The sequence below is a fragment of the Bufo gargarizans genome, chromosome 5 (genome assembly GCF_014858855.1).
Source record: "Bufo gargarizans isolate SCDJY-AF-19 chromosome 5, ASM1485885v1, whole genome shotgun sequence".
Taxonomy (NCBI): Eukaryota; Metazoa; Chordata; class Amphibia; order Anura; family Bufonidae; genus Bufo; species Bufo gargarizans.
In genome coordinates, this window is record NC_058084.1 from 324,412,111 (window position 1) to 324,424,079 (window position 11,969).

General features: G+C 43.6%; 1 long non-coding RNA gene across 1 annotated transcript; it reads right to left on the minus strand.

Annotated features, from left to right (window-relative positions):
- Positions 1–1,191: 1,191 nt before the first annotated feature.
- Positions 1,192–8,056, minus strand: LOC122939148. The gene is made up of 4 exons (XR_006390092.1): positions 7,969–8,056; positions 3,556–3,739; positions 2,861–3,233; positions 1,192–1,994 (listed from the first exon to the last, which is right to left on the minus strand). It is a non-coding gene; the product is annotated as an uncharacterized LOC122939148 (long non-coding RNA).
- Between the last annotated feature and the right edge of the window lie 3,913 nt (positions 8,057–11,969).

Sequence of the window (11,969 nt, forward strand, 5' to 3'; positions counted from 1 at the left end):
AGGGACGCTACATTTCCCTTACGGCACACTGGGTGAATGTTGTGGAGGCCGGGAGCGAGTCGTACCCTGGGATGGCACAGGTGCTACCGACACCAAGGATTGCGGGCCCTACTTCCATCATGGTTTCTGCCACCACCTACTTTAGTGGCTGCAACCCCCTTCTCCTCCTCCGCGTCCTCCTCCACTTGCACCTCTAAATTATCATTAAATCCGAAAAACAACAAAACACATAAGGACAACAACATAGACAATAATGGATAAAATTGATGAACAAAATAGCAGTAATGTAGTGGCACTGTGGACCAGCGCAACACCAAGGTACCAGATAATGAGTCTATCCCCTAAGCGTACGTCAAATCTTGGTCTAAATAGGCCTAATGGCTAAAATATCTGAGATAAACCATCTCATAACCAGACCATAGAGTGGCGTCAGCTTATTGAATATAAATGCCACAATGCTGGCCTCATTCTAAGCATGAGTGCAGTGTGTAACAAAGTTGTTAACACCAAGTGGTTGAATCAATCACAACATGCACTCAACACCCAGATATGCAACCAGCATGAGAACATACATAAATGTAACAATGATAACGGTTTAAGGGGAACCAACCTGGAGACCTGAGTGAGCGCACCCCTGACGCGCGTTTCGCACAGCTTCCTCAAAAGGGGCGTGTCCATTCAGCCAACGCATCTGAACTTTAAATATTGTCACAGCTGAAAGAAATGTGCCCTAAACCTATCGCAGCGTGCCAGACTGATTAACAATACTCTATCACCTGCGCCCATGCTGGACTGCCTCCTATCAGAGCTCCGACGTCACTGCCGCCCAGAGGTTTCCACTCCGCTCGATCTCGCAGCGCTACGTCACTTCCGCCCAAACTCTAGGTAGTAAGCAGTACGTCACTGCCGCCCATATTCCAGCAACACTTCCGCCCATACTCATCAACAGTGTCAGTACCACAACATCGTCATCAGGGGTAAACTCAGCCCAGGGTCCGTCACCTCAATGGAAGTATATCACATGTATCAAATGTATAATATAAAGACTAGGAATATTAGACAAACACAAGGCTTATTTCACTACTTAACCAGTACGATGTCTCTATAATATCTATACATGAAATATGACATAGGGGATTTAATACAAAAAGTGAAAATATAATCAATGTGGGTAGTGTATGGGCAGGGAAACAGACCAATCTGTCACCCACCCAATCGCTCCACCAAATCAATTAAAAACAAAATCACAAAAACTATGATTAATGATAATGTGAATCAGTTCATCATACACCCAATATACATAGAAGTTCAAACAGTTTTTTTTTTTGTATATCATCATTGACATTAATAACATGATTAACAGATACATACAAATATTAAGATGACAATAATAATAATAATAATAATTTTGTGACAACATGGCCAGAACTGAGTAGCCCACCTATAAAACATGCCATATATGTATACACGCATGTATGTAGTATATACGGAGATCCTAGCCATCCTTACAAGAATAAAATGTATCAATAAATACAGTACATAGATATCTGAGTATATGACATCCATACTCGTATATAATTTATAAGTTATTATCACAAGATATATACAAATCCCTAAATAAAGTGCTAAAAGTGATAAAGTGAAAGTGCTCAGTGCGCATGCAGTGCAAAGTGATAATGTACAGGGCTCATATTAATGCCCTGCAAGATCTCAAGCATCTTTAGACAATATTAAGACAGGTAAACCAGAATAATAGTGTAAATTACCCCCAAACACCAAAACCCTAACTGTCAATCAGTAAATAGAAAAAGAGTCATCAGTTTCGCCACATGTGTCCAGGGTCTTGATCACCCCATACAATGTGTCCATTATCTTTATATGGATCCTCCCAAGCGACACCTCACTGTTGACAGGAATAGGACACACCTCTCTCAATCCGCAACACACAAAATCACGTCAGTGCATCCCGAATATGACACGGATTTAATCAAGACCTGTTAAAATACGAAAATTACAAACATTAAAATATTATAGCAGTTAAAACCAAAAAGTCCTGGGCATTGGACCCAGACTAGGAGCAGATGAACAGCAGAACGCCTGTAGGTCTGAACCAAGAGCACAGAGGAGCACACCAACAGAGCATGATTATTATATCTAGAAGAGGAATCCCTAGAGAACGGGGGATGCAGGTTGCACCAGTCTACAGAAATGGCGCAAAGCTATTCCCCTCATTCAGCCCAAACGGTGCAACTGTATTTAACAGGAATATCCATTTTGTTTCTTTTTGGGCTAATATTTTCTTCCAATCTCCTCCTCTTGGGGAGATCAGTACACGATCCACACCCCTAATTCTGAGTAGGGTACTATCCGAGTTATGTTTTTCTTTAAAATGTCGTGGCAAGGTCTTTAATTGTATGACATCTTGTTCTTCTCTTGATGCTTCGATGGCCAGTACATGTTCCCTGACCCTTCTTCTTAATTGCCGTGACGTCAGTCCAACATAAATGAGGTTGCATGGGCATATAGCCCAATACACAACCCCAATTGTTGAGCATGTGATAGGTGTGTGTGATCTTATACACTTTATCACCTGCCGCATTATGGAAATGGGTTGCTCTGTCCATATTAGTGCAGGCAACGCATTTCCCAGCATTCTTTACTCCCCCATGGTGGCCCTTTACTACCAAACAGCCCCCCTTCCTTTCGGACATAAAAACTGCGGACCAATTGGTCACGCAGATTCTTAGCCCTCCGGAACGTTGTTGAAGCATGTGGGGGTATCACCTCCTGTAGTTGGGGATCAGAGGTCAGTATGTTCCAGTATTTACTTAATGCCATGTATTTACCTCTTTCCACTTACTGGTATATCCTGTAATGAACCTGATCTGTTGCGAATCTTGTCGAGTGTGTTTCCTATGTAGTAAGTCACTTCTCTTTGAAAGTCGTGCTCGCTTGTAGGCCGTCTCTATACACCGATTCCCATATCCTCTCTCTTCAAACCTTCTTCTTAGGTCCTCCGCCTGTACCTCAAACAGACTGTCAGATGAGCAAATCCTGCGCGCACGCAGGAATTGCCCCACCGGGATGCTCTTTATCAAGTTACCTGGGTGTGACGAGCCTGCGTGTAATAATGCATTCACTGAGGTTCCCTTGCGGTATAGGTTGGTACCCAAATGTCCATTGGCATCCACCTGGAACATCACGTCTAGGAACTCAATATCCGTACGGGCCACCTTAAATGTGAGTTTAATATTCTTAGAGTTATTATTCAATACCCGGATATAGTTCCTAAATTCCTCCTCCGTCCCCTGCCAGATAATCAGTATATCATCGATATACCTACCCCAGTATTGGACCTTACAGTATTGGCAGGGGACTGGATTGGAGGATGTCCCTCTCCCACAGCCCCAGGAACAAATTTGCATATGAGGGTGCACATGCCGCCCCCATTGCAGTGCCCTGGAGCTGTAGGTAGAAGGGACCCCCCAAAAAGGAAGAAATTATGGGTAAGAACATAATTGAGAAGGATTAGAATAAAATCACACTTCTCCTTACCCATAGCTGTGGTCCTCAAAAAGAATTGCGTGGCTTCCAACCCATCATGATGTTTAATTGAGGTGTAGAGAGACTCCACGTCGCACGTAGCGATCAACATGTCAGGTTCCAAATGTATGCCCTCCATTTTTCTTAAGATGTCCGTCGTGTCCTTTAAGTGAGTAGGTAACCCCTCCACCAGTGGCTGTAAAAAATGGTCAATGTATTTACAAACGGCATCGTTTAAACCATTCACCCCCGATACGATGGGCCTACCAGGGGGTTTCATCGCATCCTTGTGAATCTTAGGTAAAAGATATAGGGTTGGAATCACAGGGTAATCAGGCAGCAGGTGGGAAATCTGTTTCCTTGAGATGACCCCTTGTTCAAACCCAGATTGCAGGATAACCTCCAAGTCCTGCTTAAATTTTATTAGGGGGTTGAATGTTAACTTCTTATAACATTCGGCATTTTGTAACTGTCTCTGCACCTCTTTCTCATACATGCGTGTGGGCCATATCACGATGTTACCGCCTTTGTCAGCCTGTTTTAGGACCACATCATCCCACTTCCCAATCTGTTTCAATGCTTGTCTTTCACCAAACGTGCAATTATCTCTCCCTTTTTGGTCAGAGATATGTGAAAGTTCATTTTCAACTAATTTCACAAAGTAATGCACATTGGAATATAATGGCAATGCTGGGAAGTTTTTTGACTTTGGAATCAGAGATTTGGGGAACTCACCAGACTTTTCTGCGATTTCTTGTTCCTCCAAAAGTGCAATTAAATTACTTAGTGCTTCCTGTTCCATTTGTGTGGCAAAGTTAGGATCCTGTCTCTGATGATAAATCTTTTTGAAAATAAGACGTCTGGCAAACAGATGTAGATCCTTCACTGTAGAGAAGTAGTTGTTTTTCGGATTTATTGAGTTAATTCTCACATATGGTCTTCTCACTGGTTGAGAATTTATTGTCGGTTCTACACTAAATTATCATCTTGCAGCACCAGTCAGACATCAGTCAGTAGCTAGAAGCAGTGTAGCACTGCAGTGGGGAAGCGGCAACAGGCTGTGCTTAAACTGATCTGCTTAGGTGACAAACAGCACACTGCCGCAGAGCTGTGGCAGGGGATAAGGGGCCATAGTGAGCTGTGGCTCTCGCCACTGAACCTACAACCAGGCATGGTTGTGTCTCATAATGGTCGTAACTTGGTGGCGGCTTTGGAGCTCGGCAAGCTCACACACATACCATGCCTTGCCCACATGTTAAACCTAGTGGTTCAGCGGTTTCTCAAAACCTACCCCAATTTGCCTGAGCTACTGGTGAAGGTGTGCCGCATGTGTGCACATTTCCACAAGTCATCAACAGCTTGCAATTGTCAGCTCACCGACTGTTGTGTGACGTGAGCACGTGCTGGAACTCCACCTTCCACACGTTGGCCAGGCTTTGTGAGCAGCAGAGGACACTAGTGGAATACCAGCTGCAACATGGTCGTCGCCTTTCCAGTCAGCTTCCGCTCTTCACAAGCGATGAGTGGGCATTGATGTCTGACCTCTGTGAGGTTTTACACAACTTTGAGGAATAAATACAGATGGCGAGCGGCGATAATGCTATTATCAGCGTAACCATTCCACTTATGTGTCTACTCAGACGCTCGCTGCTCACAATTAAGGCGAACGCTTTGCATGTGGAAGAGGTGGAAATGGGGGAAGACAGTACACAGGGTGATAGCCAGACCACCCTCAGTTCGTCTTCTCAGCGCAAATTGCATAATGATGAGGATGAGGAGGAGCAGGAGACGGTTGCATCCACTACAGAGGGTAGTACCCATGAAAGCTTTATTCCATCTGTTCAGCGTAGATGGGTAGAAGAGGAGAAATAGGAGATTGAGAGTCATCCCCCTGATGAGGACAGCAAAGTATTGTCTGTTGGCACACATGACTGACTTTATGTTAGGCTGCCTTTCCCGTGGCCCTCGTGCTAATATGCATTTTGGCCAACACAAATTACTGGTTGTTCACCCTTCTCGACCCCCGCTACAAAGAGAACTTCTCATCTCTCATTCCTGTGGTGGAGAGGACGATAAAAATGGTGGAATACCAGAAAGCCCTTGTGGAAAAATTGCTCCAAAAATTTCCAGCTGACAACGCTGGCGGCAGAGTCCCTGCTTCCTTGGCCAACCGAGGAGGGGATACGAGGGGAACACACAGCAGTTCCAACAGAGGCAGGGAAACACTCTCCAAGGCCTGGGACAGTTTCATGACACCCCGCCAGCACCCTCAGCCTGATGTGTGGCCTAGTGTCACAAGGAGGGTAGAATTTTGGAAGATGGTGAAGGAGTACGTAGCAGACTGTGTCAGCGTCCTCATTGATCTCTCTGTGCCTTTCAACTATTTTGTCAGAGCGGGTATTTAGTGCTGCTGGGGGCATAATAACTGATAAGCGCATCCTCCTGTCAACTGAAAATGCTGAGTTGACTCTTATAAAAATGAACAAGGCCAGGATTGCCCCTGACTTCTCTACTCCACCAGAGGAAAGCGGCTGAACATAAAGGCACTCTAAATGTGGCTTTTATGGTGTATTGAATACACTGTATTCCCATGCACCCCTTCCACCACTAAAAAGGGCATATGGTTCAATCTCCCTTTTCTCGTCCTCCTCCTTCTCCTCCTGCATCATATCAACATGCTTATTAGGCTGCCCTAGCTCCTAATGTTTTAGAGGGTCAGCTCAGCAGCAGGCCCTCACCCATAATGTTTTAGAGGGTCACCAGCAGGCCCTCAAACATAATGTTTTTGTATGTTACCAGCAGGCCCTCACCCATAATGTTTTTATATGTCACCAGCAGGCCCTCACCCATAATGTTTTAGAGGATAACCAGCAGGCCCTCGCTTTGGCCTGTAGTACAAGGTTTGTCTGTATTGTTTGAGCCATATATTCACTATGCTGACATTGTCAGCAAAAAACAAGTAGAGTGCAAGAGGGGATAACCCTTACAAACTTATGTTACGTTTAACTTTGTTTGCCCATTTTGAGTTTGCCTTTTTCTTTTTTCTTGCTTTGTCGGGCCACTGTAAATGGAGTCATTGTCGACAAATGCAACATCATTGGTTATCATTAAATTAGATTTACTGGCTTCTATCTTAACAGTGCACATGTGTGGGCCCAGTGGTGACTCGAGCTAGCACAAGAACTCCAAGCCAGAGGAGGATGACAAAGTAGGAGAGGAGGGCGAGCCAGAGGAATGCAAGGGGAGCGGTTATGTGGGCACATCTGAGAGGGGCCTGGGCACTTGCGGCCGCAACGTCACCCCTGGGCACTTACGGGACCTAATCTTTATAATTAAGTGTTTTTTTTCTTTAGCTTATGGACATGGGACAGACACAATAAAGTTATTATTTTTATGTTGGGCATCTGTGCTATAATGTGATATGAGCGGTCTTTAACCCTCAAAGTACTGTAGGTGACAGACTCCCTTAAAAAGAGTAGGTAACAAAAAGGGTGGTGAGTTCAGCTGTAGTGGGGCCTGGTGTGAGGCAACTGTGCTGTAAAGGCAACAGGCCCTGCAAGATTTTCTGGTGGGCAGAGGAGACGCCTGTTTCAATTAAGCATCAAACAGAGAGAATATCTGGCTAGATAACTGGCGAGAAACTCCTGGACAATGAACAGTGGACAGAGAGAACATCTGTCCTGAGACCTGACTGTAAGACAGCACTCGGCTTTCTCTGTCAGTCTAATAGACTTTGTAATACTTTGGAGTCCCTCTTGCCTTTGTTATAAGTCACTGCAGAAGCAATGGCCTACAACTGTCTGCAATTCATTTGCATTATGAGTAGTTTCTACTTTAGAGAAGAGTGCAGAACTCTTATGTTCTGTACAGTACATTACACCTCTGGTTACTTCTTTGATAGGGTACGGAACCTCCAAACACTTCTCTCTTCTCTGAAGGTGTTCAAAGGACAATTCCATATATTTGTTTATTCCACAGCCCCTCCTCATAGTTGTTTCTAAGTTGTTCATAAGACTCAAACTCAAGACCTGCTCTTTGGGAGGCAGAACAACTACTAGTGAGCCACAGGCTGTACTCCAACTAAACAGTATCTAGCTAAATGCCTCAATAGTATTATTCTTTCCAAGCATTATGTATTGGCATCTATAGATACTGTATATAGAGATTTGGCATGCATTAATGGTAAGAAAGTGGTCAGAGATGCCTTTTTTTGCAATTTCTTTATATTTCTTTAACCCCTTCCTGACGCAGTGATTTTCTTTTTTTGTGTTTTTGTTTTAGCTCCCTGCCATAACCTTTTAATTTTTTCCATTTACACAGCTGTATAAGGGCTTGTTGTTTGTGGGGCAAGTTGCATTTTCTAATGCTGCCATTTAATATGGCATTTAATGTAGAGGGAAGTTAGAACAAACTTGGTTGACTTACCCTCTCCTATTTCCATCACGACAAAAGGGTGGGATTGTTTTCTTCTCCACTAACTGTTATTCTCATTCTTTTATAGGTCTCCTCATTGGACGTTGAACTGATGTTTTCCTGTCTCATGCAAGACAGAAGATTTGTCATCTTGAACGTGAACATCTTTATTCGGGTAGGTTTAACATTACACAGTCATTACACTGTTAGGTAGTGTAATAACCTTTGAATATACAGTATCTCACAAAAGTGAGTACATTTTTCTCACATTTTTGTTAATATTTTATTAAACTTTTACATATTTATATGACACTTTGATACAATGTAAAGTAATCAGTGTACAGCTTTAGTGTGTCCTCAAAATAACACACAGCCATTAATGTCTAAACCGCTGGCAACAAAAGCGAGTACATCCCCCAAGTGAAAATGGCCAAATTGTCCCCAAAGTGTCAATATTTTGTTTGGCCACCATTATTTTCCAGCACTGCCTTAACTCTCAAGGACATAGAGTTTACTAGAGATTCACAGGTTGCCATTAGAATCCTCTTCCATTCCTCCATGATGACATCACGTTGCTTGTGGATGTTGGAGACCATGCGCTCTGTCACCTTCCATTTGAGGATGCTCCACAGATGCTCAATAGAGTTTCCAGAGGGAGGTGGTCATGCTCTGCTTCAGTATGTCACAATACATGTTGGCATTCATGGTTCCCTCAATGAACTGTAGCTCCCCACAGCCGGCAGCACTCATGCAGCCCCAAACCATGACACTCCCACCATTATGCTTGACTGTAGTCAAGACACACTTGTCTTTGTACTCCTCATCTGGTTGCCACCACACACGCTTGACACCATCGGAACAAAATAAGTTTATCTTGTTCTAATCAGACCACAGGACATGGTTCCAGTAATCCATGTCCTTAGTCTGCTTGTCTTCAGCAAACTGTTTATGGGCTTTCTTGTGCATCATCTTTAGAAAAGGCTTCCTTCAGCCATGCAGACCAATTTGATGCAGTGTGCGGCGTATGGTCTGAGCACTGTTGAGGTGCAGCTCTGTGCAGATACCTGGTGCTTCCATATATCATGGGTAACTTATGCATTCCGTAGTTTATGTTCAGTGTCTCTATTTGGCTGTTATTTTTTGCACATGCTATTGTTGCTTTGTTATGATTACAATGTCTATTGTATAGCCCCCTGTATTTCTGGCACGTTCCCCTGTCAGTATGGTATATGTGAGGGTGGGGGATTTGCGGCTCCGATATACAGGGCGTCCCATCCTTCCATTGCCTTGTGCCTTATGTTATTGTATGTTTACTTTATGTCTTGTGAGTGTTTTCCTCATTTTTTATGGGGTTATTGGCTTAGTTCTTTTGGGGTAAGATCTGAGCACTGACAGGCTGACCCAGCACCCCTTTAACCTCTGCAGCAATGCTGGCAACACCCATGCAACATCTGGATATGACGCTGAGCACATGCACTTAACTTCTTTGGTAAACCATGGCGAGGCCTGTTCTGAGTGGAACCTGTTTTGTTAAACAGCTGTATGGTCTTGGCCACCAGGTTGCAGCTCAGTTCCAGGGTGTTGGCAAACTTTTTATAGCATAGACCATCTTTATGTAGAGCAACAAGTCTTTTTTTCAGATCTTCAGAGAGTTCTTTCCCATGAGGTGCCATGTTGAACTTCCAATGACCAGTATAAGAGAGCGTGAGAGCAATAACACCAAATTTAACACGCCTCCTCCTCGATCACATCTGAGACCTTGTAACACTAATGAGTTACATGACACCAAGGAGGAAAAATGGCTAAATGGGCACAATTTGGCCATTTTCACTTAAGGGTTTACTCACTTTTGTTACCAGCGGTTGTGTGTTGAGTTATTTTGAGGGCACACCAAATTTACACTGTTATACAAGCTGTACACTGACTACTTCACATTGTACCAAAGTGTCATCTCTTCAGTGTTGTCCCATGAAAAGATATAATAAAATATTTACTAAAATCTGAGGGGTGTACTCACTTTTGTGAGATATGTAATATGTCCCCTAAGTCGCCACATTGTAAATACAATGTTCTGGGAATTCACATGGTGGCATAATTATTATTATTCGTTCTTAATTACTTTGCACAATAATAAGACAATAACGGAATTGGTCTGGAACAAGTAAGGGTACTTTCACACTTGTGTTTTTCTTTTCCGGCGTTGAGTTCCGTCCTAGGGTCTCAAATCCGGAAAAGAACTGATCAGTTTTATCCCCATGCATTCTGAATGGAGAGTCCGTGCTTCAGGATGCATCAGGATTGCTCCGCTTCAGTCTTTTCGACGTTCCCGTCAAAATAAAAAACCGTACCATGCTTAATTTTCTTCTCCGTCTCAAAAGCCGTAGCATTTGCCATAACACCAGATCCATCCTTAATTCCCATTGAATTGTATTAAGGACGGATCCGGCTTAAAATGTTCCAGGGAACGACGCAACGACTGATCCGGATATCCTCTCTGCGCCTGCGTCGGATAGAGGAGATGCAAGTTTCGCTCCATCCTGTCTGGATCCTGCCTGCGAGGGAGTCGGGTGCAAGCCAGAGAAGGTGAGTATATGTGTTTTTTTTCTTATTTTTTGACAGAAAAAGTCATATAAACAGCTCCTATGTACTTATACATAGGAGCTATAAGTACATAGTAGCTGTCAGTACACAGTGCATGTTAGGAGTAGTAGTCCTGTCTACTGCTACTCCTAGCATCCACTATGTACTTATATTAACTGCATATATATATTAACACCTAAGTTAGAGGTAGGTGGAGAGTCCTTAAAAATGATTTCAGGGATTTAGGTCAAAAGCTGAGGGCAAGGACCTCAAAGGTAGTATTTTCCGAAATACTGCCTGTACCACGAGCCACACAAGAAAGGCAACGGGAGATTAGGGAGATTAACAAGTGGCTCAAGAACTGGTGTAGGAAGGAGGGGTTTGGGTTCCTGGAGAACTGGGCCGATTTTTCTATCGGCTACAGGCTCTATCGTAGGGACGGCCTGCACCTCAATGGGGAAGGGGCAGCTGTGCTGGGGAGAAAGATGGCTAGAAGGTTGGAGGAGTGTTTAAACTAGGGACTGGGGGGGAGGGTAATTACGTTATAGGACGGGAAGATAGCGCAGATAGAGACCGGAGGCAAGGTAATGGGACTGGGGGAGGAATGGAAGGAGGGACTAGAACAGTTCAGAAGGAAAGGTGTAGGGTAAAAAATATACATAAACCTCTCAAATGTATGTATACTAATGCCAGAAGTCTGACTAAAAAAAATTGGTGAACTGGAATTAGTGATGTGTGAGGAGAACTATGACATAGTGGGAATAACTGAGACATGGCTGGATGATAGCTATGACTGGGCGGTTAATGTACAAGGTTACAGTCTGTTTAGAAAGGATCGTCAAAACCGGAGAGGGGGAGGCGTCTGCCTTTATGTAAAGTCCTGTCTAAAGCCCACAGTCCGAGAAGATATAAGTGAGGGACATGAACATGTGGAGTCAGTGTGGGTAGAGATACATGGAGCTAAAAACAACAATAAATTACTAATAGGAGTTTACTATAAACCACCTAATATACCAGAGTCCACAGAAAATCTATTACTAAACGAGATAGACGAGGCGGCAAATCATAATGAGGTGGTTATTATGGGGGACTTCAACTACCCAGATATAGACTGGGAAACTGAAACTTGTATATCTCATAAAGGAAACAGGTTCTTGGCAATAACCAAAGACAATTACCTCTCCCAACTGATTCAGGACCCGACTAGAGGGACGGCCATACTGGACTTAGTATTAACCAATAGGCCGGACAGAACAACAGACGTGCAGGTTGGGGGACACCTGGGAAATAGTGACCACAAAGTAATAACCTTCCAATTATCATTCAAAAGAGCGTTTCTACAGGGAGGAACAAAAATACCAAACTTCAAAAAAGCTAAATTTAGCCAACTAAGAGAGGCCATAGGCCAAACTAACTGGGACAAAGTCCTCAAA